Source organism: Macrotis lagotis, chromosome 1 (assembly GCF_037893015.1).
Source record: "Macrotis lagotis isolate mMagLag1 chromosome 1, bilby.v1.9.chrom.fasta, whole genome shotgun sequence".
In the NCBI taxonomy this organism is placed as follows: Eukaryota; Metazoa; Chordata; class Mammalia; order Peramelemorphia; family Peramelidae; genus Macrotis; species Macrotis lagotis.
The window spans coordinates 138,077,187-138,092,550 of record NC_133658.1 but is presented as its reverse complement, the minus strand read 5'-3'; the positions used below and the strand labels follow the sequence as shown (position 1 = coordinate 138,092,550).

The 15,364-nt window shown below is 34.1% G+C and overlaps 1 long non-coding RNA gene across 2 annotated transcripts in view; it reads right to left on the bottom strand.

Annotated features, from left to right (window-relative positions):
- Window positions 1-3,768: 3,768 nt before the first annotated feature.
- The window catches only part of LOC141503490 (uncharacterized), a 91,888-nt gene continuing 80,292 nt past the window's right edge, over window positions 3,769-15,364 (bottom strand). For both annotated transcript variants that reach the window (XR_012472862.1, XR_012472859.1), the window contains exons 3-5: window positions 7,211-7,300; window positions 6,802-6,951; window positions 3,769-3,988 (exon numbers count right to left, since the gene is read on the bottom strand). This is a non-coding gene — a long non-coding RNA (uncharacterized LOC141503490). The remainder of the gene's footprint in view (window positions 3,989-6,801; window positions 6,952-7,210; window positions 7,301-15,364) is intronic.

The window sequence follows — 15,364 nt, the reverse complement described above, 5'->3', positions numbered from 1 at the left end:
ATAAATCTTCCTGACTTTAAATCCAGTTCTCTAGCCACTGCACTATCTAACTGCCCTATCCTCTAATATTACCTTCCTTTTAGTTACTTTGTTAGTTTTTCATAAAGTAAAATTTATAGTAAGAAGACAGTTTATTTTTGGCTAAGCAGAATGAGAACCAAAGGAAGGAACTGGGATCCCTGAGAGACTCAGAAAATCAGTGAAAGAGAAGTAGTATTATAGGTTAAGAATTTCATTTGCGGGCTAAATCAGTCATAATAAAACACAGCTTTCATAATAGCACCCATTTCTATAACACTTTAATTCTTCAAAATTGCTTTATAAGATAGGGAGTATTAGCCCCACTTTAAAGATGAGAAAACTGAAGCAATGTTTATCCCCAGCTATTATTTTTTGTAGGCAGATTTCAAAAAAAGAAGGTTCATTTTCACAATCCAATGATGACTTCACAGAGATGCTAATTCAATATTGTTCCAAACAGGAAATCTTAAAGGATGCATTCTTTTATCTCCTCCAAATTGAACTGCTTGGTCTGTTTTTTGTGAATTTTATAGTCTGACCACAACCTTTTTTCTCATTACTCTCCTCCTAAGAATATACTTTGTTTCACATGTTTGTGTGCATGTGCTCGCACGTGTGTGTGTGTGTATGTATGTACTTTAAGGTTTGCAAAGTCTTTAAAAAATAATATTTATTTTATCTTCTCACAATGGTCCTTTAGAGCATATATGAGGAAAATTTTGCCTGCCAAGGACCATTTGGCAGACAAAATTCACTTGCAGGTCATTAAAAATTATCAACTTAAAAATTAGTCTCATATTTGGTCAAATATTTTATTAATTAACTCTCCCAAAGCTCCCAGAATCATTGAATTTTGAGGGCAGTTTGGCAATGCCAGATCAAATGATTTCACAGGTTTTATAGGGCCCAGGGACAGGACATTCCCCTGCCTCTGCTTTATAATAAGTGATATTCCCATTCTATAGATAAGACTAAGAGGTTAAGTCACTTGCCCAGGGCCATGCAACTAATGAATGAGGCAGGAATTGAACTCTTATCTTTCTGACTCCAAGTTCAATGTTCTATCTCCTGTCTCATTTAGAGTTCTTCTCATGCTGTTATTTATGACTTTCATTCTTCACACCTCTCCTCTTTCTTATGCTGCTTCCTCCATTCTTAGGGGGAAGGGAGGAAAGGAAAGGAACCAGCCATTTGTGTAGAACCCATTATGGGCCAGACACTAGCTCACCTATGATACTGATTATCACTGTGAGGTTTGACAGCTGAGGAAACTGATGCAAGCAGAGGCTAGATGACTATTCCAGGGTCATTCAGCTGGTGCCTCAGGCTAGGTCAGAACTCCCATCTTCCTGACCCCAGCCAGAGGTTGCACCCCCTAGCCACACAACTGCCTCAAGGGTCAAATGTCTTTCCACATATAGTTTAGCATTTAATTGATAAGTTTTTTTTAATGTGTCTTGTTTCCCAAACATTAGAAGGTAGAGACCATAGCTTATCCATTTTCTCAGTTCTCTATAGTTTAGCTCAAGAATGGGCACATGGTAGGTCCTCAGGAAATTCTTCTTGATGTTGCATACACAACTCATCACTATCCCTACCTTTGCAATTTCCCTGAGAAGTTCTTTTTTTTTCCTTACCTTCTAATCCAGTTAAAGATGCCTTCCTCTGGAAGTAGGATGGCAGTTAGTGTCTTTTAGGGTAGCCTCCTTATTTGTTGAAAAGATAACCATGCTTTAAGTTTACAGACCTTGATCCTAGCTTCTATTCCTTCAGGCTTCTAAGTATCCCTCTAAGCATTACAGGCCCTTATTAAGTCATGATTTGACTCCTCTGAGATTCACTTTCTTCAATGACAAAAGGAGCATAAGAAAATAAAGCTAAGCCTACAAAGCTATTGTGAGGATAGAGGGGATAAAAGAATCTTTACAAAAAAATAATATAATGAATACATTCAGAATGTCCTGAAATGAACTAGGCTTAGATTCAAGACCTGGATTCTTTATTACCTTCCTTAGTAATTTTGTCCAAGGTCATTGTAATATCATAGAATTCAGGAATCATACAGTACATGTCCCTCATTTTATAGATGTAGAAACATAGACCCAGAGAATTTAAGAATTTGTCCAAAGTCACACAGGATATAAATAACACAATTAGAATTACTTGTGTTTTCAGCTGCCACATACCACATTCTTTCCCTCACTTTCTTGTCTATAAAATAGGCAAAATAATATTCACAAACACATTTTTAGACTGGTACATAGTAAACACTGTTGGAAGAATCACATCACAAAATCACATTTCTTTTAACAGAGGGGGGAAAAGACTTTTAATGATATAAAAGTTATCTCTGAATCATCTGTCTAACCAAAACCAATTTAGAACTTAACTGATATTTTTTTCAAAGAATTTATTTCTCCACCTGATTTGAATACATACATCTTAATTTATACTTCTCTGATCACTATAGGCTCACACTGGGATGGTCAGATCAATGAATTATCATATTGAATATCAAAATTAGTTTTTTAAAAGGAAATAATAGTAATAAGAAAAAATATAAAATTGAAATAACTTCATCATCAACTATTTAAAAAATAGTTTATAAGAAGAGTGACCATTTACTTTGCTCTAGAAGAGGAGAGCCCTATAGCAAAGCACAAAAAACATCCAAACAGGAAATAGAAAAAAGGAATTATATCAACACCAACTATAAGCATTTAATCTAAAACTTTAACAAATATAAAATAATTACTAAAAGAGATCAAAAGTTCCCAGAAAGTTCCTTTAGACATTAAACAAATAGTTGACTTAACTAATCCAAGAGAGAGAAATAGTTATCAAATCAAATTCTGGGTTAGAATATAAACTTAGGATGGTGATGAGTGATTAAGAGTGACATGATCTCATAAAACAGGAAGAAGCAGTGGAGGCAAAACCTGTTTAAGGAAAGCTCAGTATGGGGCAGCTAGGTGGCCCAGTGGATAAAGCACTGGCCGTGGAGTCAGGAGTACCTGGGTTCAAATTTGGTCCCAGACACCTAATAATTACCTAGCTGTGTGGCCTTGGGCAAGCCACTTAACCCCATTTGCCTTGCAAAAACCTAAAAAAAAAAAGCTTAGTATTATCAACTTAGCAAAGTCAAACCAATGACATTTCAGGATGAAAGTGACAAAACTACACAAGAAAACTTGGAATGATTTACAAAAATTGCTTTGATTTTTTTTCTTTCCTTATTAAGATTAAAGAAACTATCATGTAGAACAAATTCAGAAAAGCAGTTGAATTGGTATTTAGTGTATATAGAGGAGACATTCTGGAGGAAACATAATTATGAAAGTATTAAGGATATATAATGTATCTGGAGGACAAAATGATACCAAAAATATAGAAAAACCATCTTGGACCTTATTGATATTAAAAAAGGTAACTGATGATATCCAAAATTAATGGCTACTGTCTCTCATCTATACAAATTCCTTAGTAGAATAATCTGTCCACAAGATGAGGACATGTGGATGGAGTATTATCCAACAATAGAACCACATCTTTCCCCTTTATAATTAACTGAATAATATAGCAAAAAAAAAAAAAAAAAGATTCCACTATGCTTAGTTTTTATTATGAAAAGGAACTTCATTAGCTAAAGCATAATACCACCATGCAAGCCCTTCTACATGATTTTTGCTCATTCATACATTAAAATTATTCAGGATTCCTTGGAAGATTTAACTTCAAAAGTAAACTGTCAAATGACTCTGATAATAAACATCAGGTGAGACAAAGTAATATGAAATATAGGTTAATAAGACATTTACTGCAGTGATTGAGGACATTCAGTGCAGAATCAAGATATTAAGATAGATGTTAAGGTCCTGTAGATTCTCTTGTTTGTAGGTGACATGATGATTTCCTCAAGACTCAAAGTCATCTTAAAGAGATTTGTAATCATGGAAGTCTGTCCTATCTAGTCACACAGGAAAAAAACAAGTCAGTTCAAAATGTATATTGCTTAGATTACAATGTGCATTTGGATGGACCACCTATAGAAATTGACCATCATTATTATCTGGGTCTGAATTTGAATGAGATAAAGGGTTCAGGCTGGATTGCCTTTGCAAATTTAAAAAACTTCTTTAAGAAACACCAAGCTTAGGGCAGCTAGGTGTTGTGGATAGAGTACCAGCCCTGGAGTCAGGAGTACCTGAGTTCAAATCCCACTTCAGTAACTTAATAAATATCTAGCTGTGTGGCTTTGGGCAAGCCACTTAACCCCATTTGCCTTACAAAAACCTAAAAAAAAAAAACAAATACCAAAAAAAGCTCACCAAGCTTCCCAAGAAAATAAAGGTTCCCTTTAAAAAACAAACAAACACACACATAGATTTGCCCCTCCAAATGGGTTATAAGCAGCTTGATCCAAGGACTGGGTCTTCATTGGTAAATCTTACATTATACTAATATAATGTTCCCTTGGGGATATAGCCCCTTGAAATATAGCATCAAGAGATATAAGCCCCTTAAGAGAATGTGCAGATATACTTCGATTGCTTTCTGTCACTATGTTGACTCTTAATTGGCTGCTGAGTCAGAACTCTATGGCTAAAATTAAAATTGAACCCCTTTTTTGCTCAGGCCTCCTATTGGTCTCAGACCATCAGAGGATGAAGATGAGGGAATGTCCATCTTGAAATTGTGACCTCATGGTTTCTAGACAAATTTATGCCTAGGATTGGTTCACTCTGTTTGTATCTTCTTTCCTTTGGTATTGGGTCTCTGGAAATCTCCAAAGGCAGCTGTTACCTTTCTTTTAATAGGGGTCTCCTAAACAGTGGAATATCAGACTTCAGACTATGGCAGAAGCAGAAGACTAGCTGAGGAGGAGTCAATCGTAAAGAGATTGAACCCAGGGAAAGAAGGGCCCACTTTTTGTTAAATGAACTGTTTAATTGGTGGGTGTGAAATGTTCAATTGTAAATGAGTATCCCTATTGGATAGGTCCCAAGGGACCTCAAATATTAGCTTCACAACTAATTGTACTCTTTCTTTTTCTTAGCATCCTCCTTTCCAAGAGAGAATAAAACTGTCTGATCCATATCTAATGAATATTTGTATTCTGGATAACTTTGGAACTCCTCCCCACCCCCACCCTTATCATTCAAATTTCTAGACTTGAAAATAGAATTATTCCTCATCAATTATAGATATTGGTTGGAAATGGCAGCTTAGTGCCCCTAGTAAGGAGAGAGAGGTAGCCCTAGGGCACTGAAGCCAGTGTGAAACATAAGGCTAGATAAAAGCCCAGGATTGGTGAAGGTTGCCCTCTCTGGTTTCTATCTGGTGGTGCATGGTAAGCCACAGTGCTCAGTGCCAGGGAAATGAATCCATTTTTGAAAATCTAATTCTAGTCATTCACAAGTGATTATCTCTTTTTGGAGCTCCACACATTGTCAGGCTTTATCTGATCCTAATTTTTTTTTAAACTTCATGTATTAGACCTTTGGTTGGTTGAAACTGGAAGCCCATTAGGATTTAACTTGCATGAGGAAGAATCCATTAGGGAAATTTGGGATGTCCTTTGGTAGAGTGACTCAGAGGAAAATATGCTTAGGCTTACAAAGGGATCCAGGAACCCCTAGAAAGATATTAGTGTTTCCTGGGTGGAAAGGAATACCTTGAAATTTTTGCCTAGACCCTAATTAGATGGTCCTATCTGCTAAAATAGTCAAGGAAAAGTTTACCCTGGAAAGATTGCTTTTTCCTAGTTTGTTTGAGTGAAAGTGTTTATAGAAATCTAGATTTGGGTTAGTGTTTTTGTGGATGAAAACATTGATTTTAATTTTCTTTCTTCCCATTTAGTTAGTTACTTTTCTGTGTGTGAGAGAGAGTAATGGGGATGGTGATGGTGGGTATTTCGATTTTCATTTTTTTCCTGCTTCTGTTGGACAGATAATTGTTATTGTCAACAAAATCTAAAACTTTGATATAAATTACTGAAAAAGGAAAATGATATAGTCCTTGGAACTACAGAGACTATTTCAGATTAGTGATAGGGAAAACAGCACTTCTAAGTACACCCCAAACATACTGAGGGCAACAAATGATGGATTTCAAGAGGAGGATATAATGTCACCCTAGGGATGTTGATGGACAAAAATGTCAAGTTAAGAAAGACTTTAAGAGTCAGAAGACAGTTGGAACAACAAAGTACAAAGAGACAATTTGAAGAACAAGAATAAAAGTCATCATAAAGGAATTGTCTGATTAAAAAGATAATAAAAATACAAACACAAATATTTGCTTTTCCAAATGGGTTATAAGTGGCAACAAGTCAACTCCTAGAGTATTGCCTTGGTACCCTCTTAATGTCTCAAAAATTGAGAAAGGCTTCCAGCACTTCGAAGGGAACTTCTTATGATGAAGTTATAACAAAAACTTGAACTCAAGAATTTCATGTAGGCAGGTATGATGGGGTATGCTAATATCAAAATTGTTGGAGGAAACTCCTTAATATTGAATTAATACTATCACAGATCTACTAGAACAGTTTTTACACTTATTACCTTGTATAGGAAAACAAAAAGGTTTGTAAACCTTAAATGCTAGAGATATTATTACCAAAAGGGACTGTAAAATTTAAAAACACTTTAGAAATTACTAAATTGTTGAAAATTTCTAGGGAGTATCTACTGGGATATCTGCTTATTTCCCTCTAACCAGTGTACTATTTAGAAATGAATCCTGCTCTCATTGTACTATCTCTATATGCTCCATACTTACCATCACACTTTCACCTGGCCCTTGATGAACCATAGCTTAAAGCCTTCACTCTCAATTTCATTTCAAAAATTCATTTTCTTTTAAGGATCTTCACTCACTTGATTGTCTCTTCCCTTGGCTGATTCTCATGAAAATCAGTCCAGATACCCACTGAAAGAAAAGACACTTGGATAAATTTGTCATTTTTTCTTGTTTCTACAGCTGTGGTGTCCAGTGAGCTCTGGGCAAATCACATCATGATGACACTTGGTACAGTAAAAATTGACTCTGGATAATGAAAGTAAATAAGAAATGATTCTGATGAGGCTTAACACTGGAGGGGACTGGCTAAGTCAAGACACCTATCAGCTAGTTGCATTTAGTTTAGTGTTCACCACCCCAATATAAAGTAACATAAAATAAAAATTACCTTCTGACTTCCTCCATAGATTTAGCAATAAAAAAAATCCTGTTGTTTCCATTTATCTTAATCAGTGTACGTGGATTTAATATTAAGCTTCTGCAAATGCAAAATTAAAATGTAGTTATTGTTTTCTGTTGTCACTGAGGCAGTTAAATGTTGTAATGGCTAGAGCACTGGACTTTTGAGTGGGGAAGACCTGAGTTCAAACCCTATCTCAGATACTTCCAAGTTGTAGAGCACTGGGTAAGTCATTTAACCTGAATTTACCTCAGTTTCCTCATCTTTAAAATGGAGGAAATAATAGCACCTACCTCCCAGAGTTGTTTGAAGATAGAAGGAAATAATATTTGGAAAGTGTTTTTGCACAGTCCCTGGCACTTATAGGTGCTTATTCCCAGATCCCCCCCCTCCCCCCGCACACACACACTGCTGCTGGATTCTCAAATTTAAAGAGCTAAGAGTATCAATTTCATTTTACTGCCAAAGAACAAGTGCACTTGATTTCTGCTACAATCAAGTCCAGAATTCAGTGCAGAGTGGACTTCACCCCTCTCCGATCCACTCAATCACCTCCACTTGCAGGGCTCCTTTTCCCAATTGCCATTATCATCATCAACCAACCAACCAGTCAGCATCTATTAAACATCTAGTATGTATTAAACACTGTGTTACATGCTGGGGAGCCGGGGTGCAGGTGAAGACTAAAAATGAACTAATGCTTTCCTACAAGAAGCCTACAATTTTGGGAAGAGGGAGACGAAGGTGGTAACACATACACATAAAAGACATATGCAAGAAATATAAAGGAGTTTCTGGAGGGAAGCCTTCACAGATTGGAGAGAGGAATGGGGTCATGAAAAGCATTATTTAAGACATAGTGTGTGAGCTGAGTTTTGACATAATTTGAAATTTTAAACTGTTGTGAGTGTTCTGTTTTAGGCATTATTCTTATCTATATTAAAAATGAATAATGGGGTAGCTAGGTGGCGATGTGGATAGAGCACATGCCCTGGGGTCAGGAGGACCTGAGTTGAAATCTAGCCTCAGACATTTAATAATCACCTAGCTGTGGGACCTTGGGCAAGTCACTTAACCCCATTGCCTTGCAAAAAAAAAAACAAAAAACAAACAAAAAATTAAATAATGGTAACAACAGTGCTTTCCTCACAAAAATCCTCTGAGGTAGGAACTGAAAAAATTATTAAACATGCTTTACAGTTGAGGAAAGTAACTCTGAGATGTCAAACGACCTCCCCAGGATCATTCCACTGACTAAGTATTGGACCTTGGATTGAGGTTCAAGTATATTGGTTACAAGTATGATTATCTTGGATATCTACACATCTAAAACAACAAATTCAGATTTGAATTCCTTAACAAAGAATGAAATACCCAATATGTATAAAAGGCACCATGGTTAAGAAAGTTAACATTTTCTTTTTCTTTTTTTAAGTTTTTGCTAGGCAATGGGGTTAAGTGGCTTGCCCAAGGCCACACAGCTAGGTAATTATTAAGTGTCTGAGACCGGATTTGAACCCAGGTGCTCCTGACTCCAGGGCCCATGCTTTATCCACTACACCAACCTAGCCGCCCCCTGAAAGTTAACATTTTCAATAATAAAACATCCCTCACAGCTTCTAATAAGGGGATAAAATGCAAACAAAGATAAGTGTATTTAATATAAAATATTGCTATAGGGACATGTATAGAAAAGGGACAGTGGAAATGTGCTGGATTTAGAGTAAGAAAACATAGATTCAAATGCTGTCCATTACATTTTACCTAAGTGAAATTAGCCAAGTTAAGGACTTTTCTAAATCTCAGTTTTTTCATCTGTAAAATAGATTAGACTAAAAGGCCTGTAAATCTAAAATCCCTTCCAGTTATAAATTTGTAATCCATTTGAGTATCAAGGGACAAGTAAATTCCTGACTACTTCATTTGCTGTCCTATGAGGTTCCCCTTTATATTTCCTTTCACCTAAAAAGGACCATTTCAATCAAAATTGTTTCAATTCATTTTCCAAAGTGAAAACATGCTTCTCAAGGAGCAAGAACCTTTTTTTCAATGTGTTTTTTTTTTAATTTTTGAAATATGTTTCTTTGTGTGAGGTCAGTCTTCTCCAGTTTACTGGCAGTGTAAAAGTCATAATGGCACAGGTGAAGTAATACTAAACCAGGAGTTGAGAGTGAGTTCAAGAACTAGCTTTGCTATTTGCTAGCTGCATGATCTTAGGCAAGATATTTGAATTTCCAGCTGCATGATCTTAGGCAAGATATTTGAGTTTCCTGATATTGTTTTCTCATGTTTACTAGTTCTTATGATCCACGTATAAATACACAGATATACATATATATTATTAAATAAACATATGTTAATATGTATATTTTTCTCAATTTCATGTAAAAACTTTAAATAGTTTAGCAATGTAACAAAAGAAAAGGCAGAACTTACCCCACCAAAACCAAGAAAAATAAAATTAAAAAAAAAAGAAATATGCTTCAATCTGCATTCAGAGTCCCTCAGTTCTTCCAACAGAGGTTAATAGCATTTTTTGTCATAAGTCTTTGAAATTGTCTTGAATCATTACATTGCTGAGAACAGTTATGTTACTGGTGTCTGTGAAATATTCTCTTAATTTTGTTCACTTTACTTTTCATCAGTTCATCTAAGTTTTCCCAGATTTTCTGAAAGTATCTTGTTTGTCGTTTCTTACACAGTACAATATTATCATAAAAATCATATACCACAACTTGTTCAGCCATTCCACAATTGATGGCCACCCCCCTCAATTTTCAATTCTTTCAGGCATAAAAAGAGTAAATATATAGATTTGAAGATATGGATTATTTTCTTTTTGCTTTAATCTCTTTGATATACAGATCTAGTAGAGTTATTGTTGGGTCAAAGAATATGCATGGTTTTAGAATCCTTTGGGCACTGTTCCAAATTGTTATCCAGAATGATTGGATCAGTTCACAACTCCAATAAAAATTAGTGTCTATTTTTCACACTACCCTCTTTCCTACTTTTTAAAATTATTCTTGTTATGTTGGACAATCTGATAAGAGTGAGATAGTACCTCAGTTTTTAATTTGCATATCAAGTGATTTAGAAACTTTTTTCATGACTATAGTTTTCATTTCTTCTTTTGAAAATTGCCTTAAACCATTTATGAATTCAAGAATGACTCAGATTCTCATTTAATTGAATCAGCTTTCTTTATATTGAGAAATGAGGCCTTTATCAGAGAAACTTGCTGTAAAAATCCCCCCCCACCTCTGCACCCACCCTTTCTTGCTTTCTCCTTCTAAACTTGGCTTCACTGGTTTTATTTACATAATTTTTTTAATATAATCAAAATTATTCATTTGACAATCTTGTTTTGATCTTTTGTTTGGTAATAAATTAATTCCTCTATCCATAGATCTGACAAATAACATTTTCATGCTTTCCTAATTTTCTTATGATATCACCCATTATGTCAAAATCATGAGTCCATTTTAACCTTATCTCAGTGTATGGTATATGATGTTAATCTATTACTAGTTTCTGCAAAGCAATTTTCCTGTAGCTCAAGAAATTTTTTTTTGTCAGATAGTGAGTTCTTGTTCCAAAAACTTAGACTTCTGAGTTTGGTAAATATTAGACACTATAGCCATTTAGTATACTTACCCAGTAACAGATTGCTTTGATGATGCTTTATACTACAGTTTGAGATTTGGTACTTGCTAGATCACCTTCTTTCACATTTTTTTTTTCACGGATTCCTTTCTTAACCTTTCATTTATTTATTTATTTCAGGCAGGAGAGGAAGATAGGACATTATTTCGAGGTGGTCATCACATGGGACCTCAGCCTCCCACTGCTGGCCCTCTGCGGCCGGCACTTCTTTTTCCCCAGTAGCTCAGCTTTGTGGTGCTTCCCCTCCACAGGAAGCCACAGAAAGGGCCTGCACCATGTTCCGGCCCCTCCTGCCCCCCCCCCCCCCAAAGCAGGCAACCTTTTATTCTTCTAGATTAATTTTGTTACTTTTTTTTAACTGTATAAAATATTGTTTTGGTAATTTGATCGATATGGCATTGAATAATTAAATTAATTTAGGTAGAATTGTTATGTTTATTATATTGGTTGAGTCTATATTTGAGCAATTAATATTTACAATTGTTTATCTCTGACTTTGTATAAAGTGTTTTGTAATCATGTTCATATAGTTCCTGGGTTTGTCTTAGCAGGGAGATTCCCAAACATTTTATAGTATCTGAAGGTATTTTAAAATGACTTCATCCCTTCCGGCTGGATTTTGTTGGTAATATTAAAAACTACTAATGACTTGCATTGGTTTATTTTATATCCTAAAACTTTGCTGTCAATAATTTCCACTAGTTTTTTAGTTGATTCCCCAGGGATCTCCAATTATACTATCAAATCATCTACAAAGAGTGTTAAGTTTTGTTTCCTTGTTACCTATTGTAATCCATTAATTTCTTTCCCTTCTCTTATAACTATAGTTAGTTTTTCTAATATAATATTTAATAATAGTGGTGTTAACAGACATCCTTGCTTCACCCTTACTTTATTAAAAGGTATCTAGCTTATTGTCATTACAATAAAATGATATATAAAATCATTGGCAACATTAAGAATGATCCAAAGGGAAGCTAGGTGGCACATGGCTTGAACACTGACCCTGGAGTCAGGAGTTCAAATGTGACCTCAGACACATAATTACCTAGCTGTGTGAGCTTGGTCAAGTCACTTAACTCCAATTTGAATGCTTTCTAGTGTTGTGGTGTGATTTTAATAGGAAAAAGAATTTTATTTTGTCAAAAGCTTTTTAAGCATCTATTGGTGGTTATTGATAGATTTTTTTTTGGTTTTTGTTACAGATGTGATCAATTATATTTAGTTCTCCTAATATAAATGCAGCCTTGTCATAATATTTACTGCTGTAATCTTCATTATTATATTTCTATTTTTTGCTTCAATATTCATTAGTAAAATTGTTTTATAGTTTTCTCTGTTTTTATTCTTTCTGATTTAGGTTATCAGCACAGCATATTTGTGTCTTAAAAGGAATTTCATATGATTCCTTTTTTGCCTATTTTTCCAGTATGAAAATTAATTGTTCTTTGTATATTTGATATAATTCACTTGTGAATTCTGATCTAGAGATTTTTTTTTTTTACTTAGGCAGATCATTTATAGATTGTTTAGTTGGACTTTTTAAATTTCTAGGAAAAGGTTAACCCCATCTGCCTTGCAAAAATCTAATTAACCATGGGTATTTTTTCATAAAACCAGTTTTTTGTTTCATTAGTCAAATGGTTTTATTTCCATTTTTATTAATCTCCCTTGATTTTTCAGGATTTCCAATTTAATTTTTAATTTATTCTTTTTCTAGTTGCTTGTTTTTTATTTGATTACCCAATTCATCAGTATGTTCTTTATTTTATTGATAAACAAGGATTTAGAATCACAATTTTCCTCCTAAATTCTATGTTGATGCAACCCACAAATTTTAGTATATTATTCTTAATGAAATCAATAATTCCTTCTGATTTGTTCTTTGACCCATTCATTCTTTATGATTAAATTATTCAGACTCCAATTAATTTTTAAACTGTTTCCATGACCTTTTATTAAATATGATTTTCCTTACATTATAATTGGAAAAGGATGCATTTAATATTTCTGGTTAAGGTTTTTATACCCTAATACATGATAGATTTTTGTGAATGTTACACATAAAGTTTTGTCCAGAAGTCTATACCACCTAATTTTTTCTAAAATTCTACTCACCTCCTTATATTCTTTTTTGTTTATCTTATGTTTGTATTTATCTAGTTAGAAGAGGATAAAGTTGAGGTACCCCTCTGATAAAGTTTTACTTTCTGTTTCTCCCTGTAATTCATTTAACTTTTCCTTTAAGAATTTAGGTGGCGTGTTATTTGGTGTATATATCTTTAGTGTTGATAATGTTTGTCTATGGTATCTTTTAGCACACTGTAGATTCCCTAATTCTCTCTTTTAATTAGGTCAATTTTAGGGTTTGCTTTGTATAATTGTTATGCCCTACTTTTTTTTTAAATTACACCTCAAGCATCAGAGTCCTCTATTTTTTTCCTGAAGGATTATTCTGAATTTTGCTGGATAAGCTATTCTTGGTTACAATCCTAACTCCTTTATTTTCTGGAAGCTTGCAACATATATTATCCTTGACCTAGGAGCTCTGAAATTTGGCTATAATATTCCTAGTAGTTTTCAATTTAGGATCTCTTTCTAAAGGCAATCAGTTGATTCTATAAAATTCATAGGGAATTTTTCCTTTATTATTTCTGAAAATATGATTTCTAGGTTTTATGTTCTTTTAGCAATGCAATACTTCTTAAAATTTTCTCTATTTTCTTACTCAGCTGCTTTTCCAATTCTATTTTTTCATGTTTGTTTTAATGTTTCTTAATGTCTCATGACATCAATTGCTACTTGACCAATTCTAATTTTTAAGGAATTATTTTTCAGTGAGCTTTTATACCTTTTTTTCCCCATTTGTCCAATGCTACTTTTTAAGCAGTTCTATTTTTCAGTATATGTCTGTGCTTCTTTTACTATTTGGGCAATTCTGATTTTTTAGCATTTTTATCCTTTTTTTGACCCTCTTTCAGCAAGCAGTTGGAATTTTTACAATTTTCTTACATCTCTCATTTCTTTCTGCAATTTTCCCCTCTTATTTTTTCTGAGAATAAGATTTTTTTTTTCATTTTCCTTTATTCATTTTTGCAACTGCAAGCAAAATCAGTTTTTTACGTTTGGGGTTTGTAAAGTTTAGAGTTTTACATTTTTCTCCCTCCCTCCCTTTCCACCCCATAAGAGGGGCAATCTAATAAAGGTTATTTATTTAATTTTTAATAACTTTTATGAGCTCTTTCAGGAATTTTTGTTGGATTTGTGTCCAATTTTTTTTTCTTTGAGGCTGTTGGATATAATAGCTTTGAAATTTGTTTTCTTCTGAATGGTATATCTTGATTTTCCTTGTCACCACAGTAACCTTTATGGTCAGCTTCTTTATTGTTATTATTGTTTGCTCATTTTTTTCTTGACTTTTAATTTTCTATTGGACTGCTCTCAGGGGAGAAGGGGCACTGTCTCAGGTTTTAAGTTTTTCATGCTGCTATTTTCAGAGCTAGGTTGATTATATGATTTGTTGATTCTAAGCACAGATGTGGTCTTGATCAGTGCTCTGGACTTTATCCAGAAAGAGACTTTGTTTTCCTATAGCAAAAATGTCAGCGTTTTTTTTATCCCAGAATTGTGACCAGTTCCCCTCAAGCCAGATCTTTCTTGCTGACTTTTTAATCTTGTCTTGGCATGGAAAAATGTCTCACCAGACCTTCCCCCCCACCCACTCTAGAATTCAATTTGAGGCATTACTTCAAAGTTCTTTAATGTGGGGGCAACTAGGTGGATAAAGGACCGGCCCTGAAGTCAGTAAGACCTGAGTTCAAATCTGACCTCAGACAATTGCTACTTATTAGTGCCATAAAACAACAAAAAGAAAAGTTGTTTCAAGTGGAATTTGGAAGAGTTTAATTGGGTTCTGTTCCTACATCTTGGTTCTACTTTCCTGCTCTCTTATCTTTTATTATTTTTATTAACTCTTTGCAGAGATGTTCTGAGTACCAAAAGATATACTGGACACCAAAGAAATTCTTTAACTTTATTCTCTCTCTCTCTCTCTCTCTCATAATATTATATATACATATATATTTATACATATATATATAAATATAGATGTGCATGCATGTGTGTATATTTATGTATTCATGTATATGTGTGTGTATATATCACTTTACAAAATCTACCTTAAAGGGTTATGAGGTTCAAATTAAACTACATGATTTCTGAATATATAATATTTTGAATCATAAAATACTATATAATATCATCTATTAGTATTATAGTGGAGCAAATTGTAGTATAGTTCATGGAGTACTGGACTTGGAGTGATGAAGACCTGGTTTTGAATACTGAACTGTGTGACTTTGGAAAAATCATTGGAGCAATTAATAAGTACATAATACCCAGAGGAAGAGACAGACTAAAGAGTCACTCACCACACATGATTCTCCAGACTACAAGACACCAAATTCTCCTCTAATC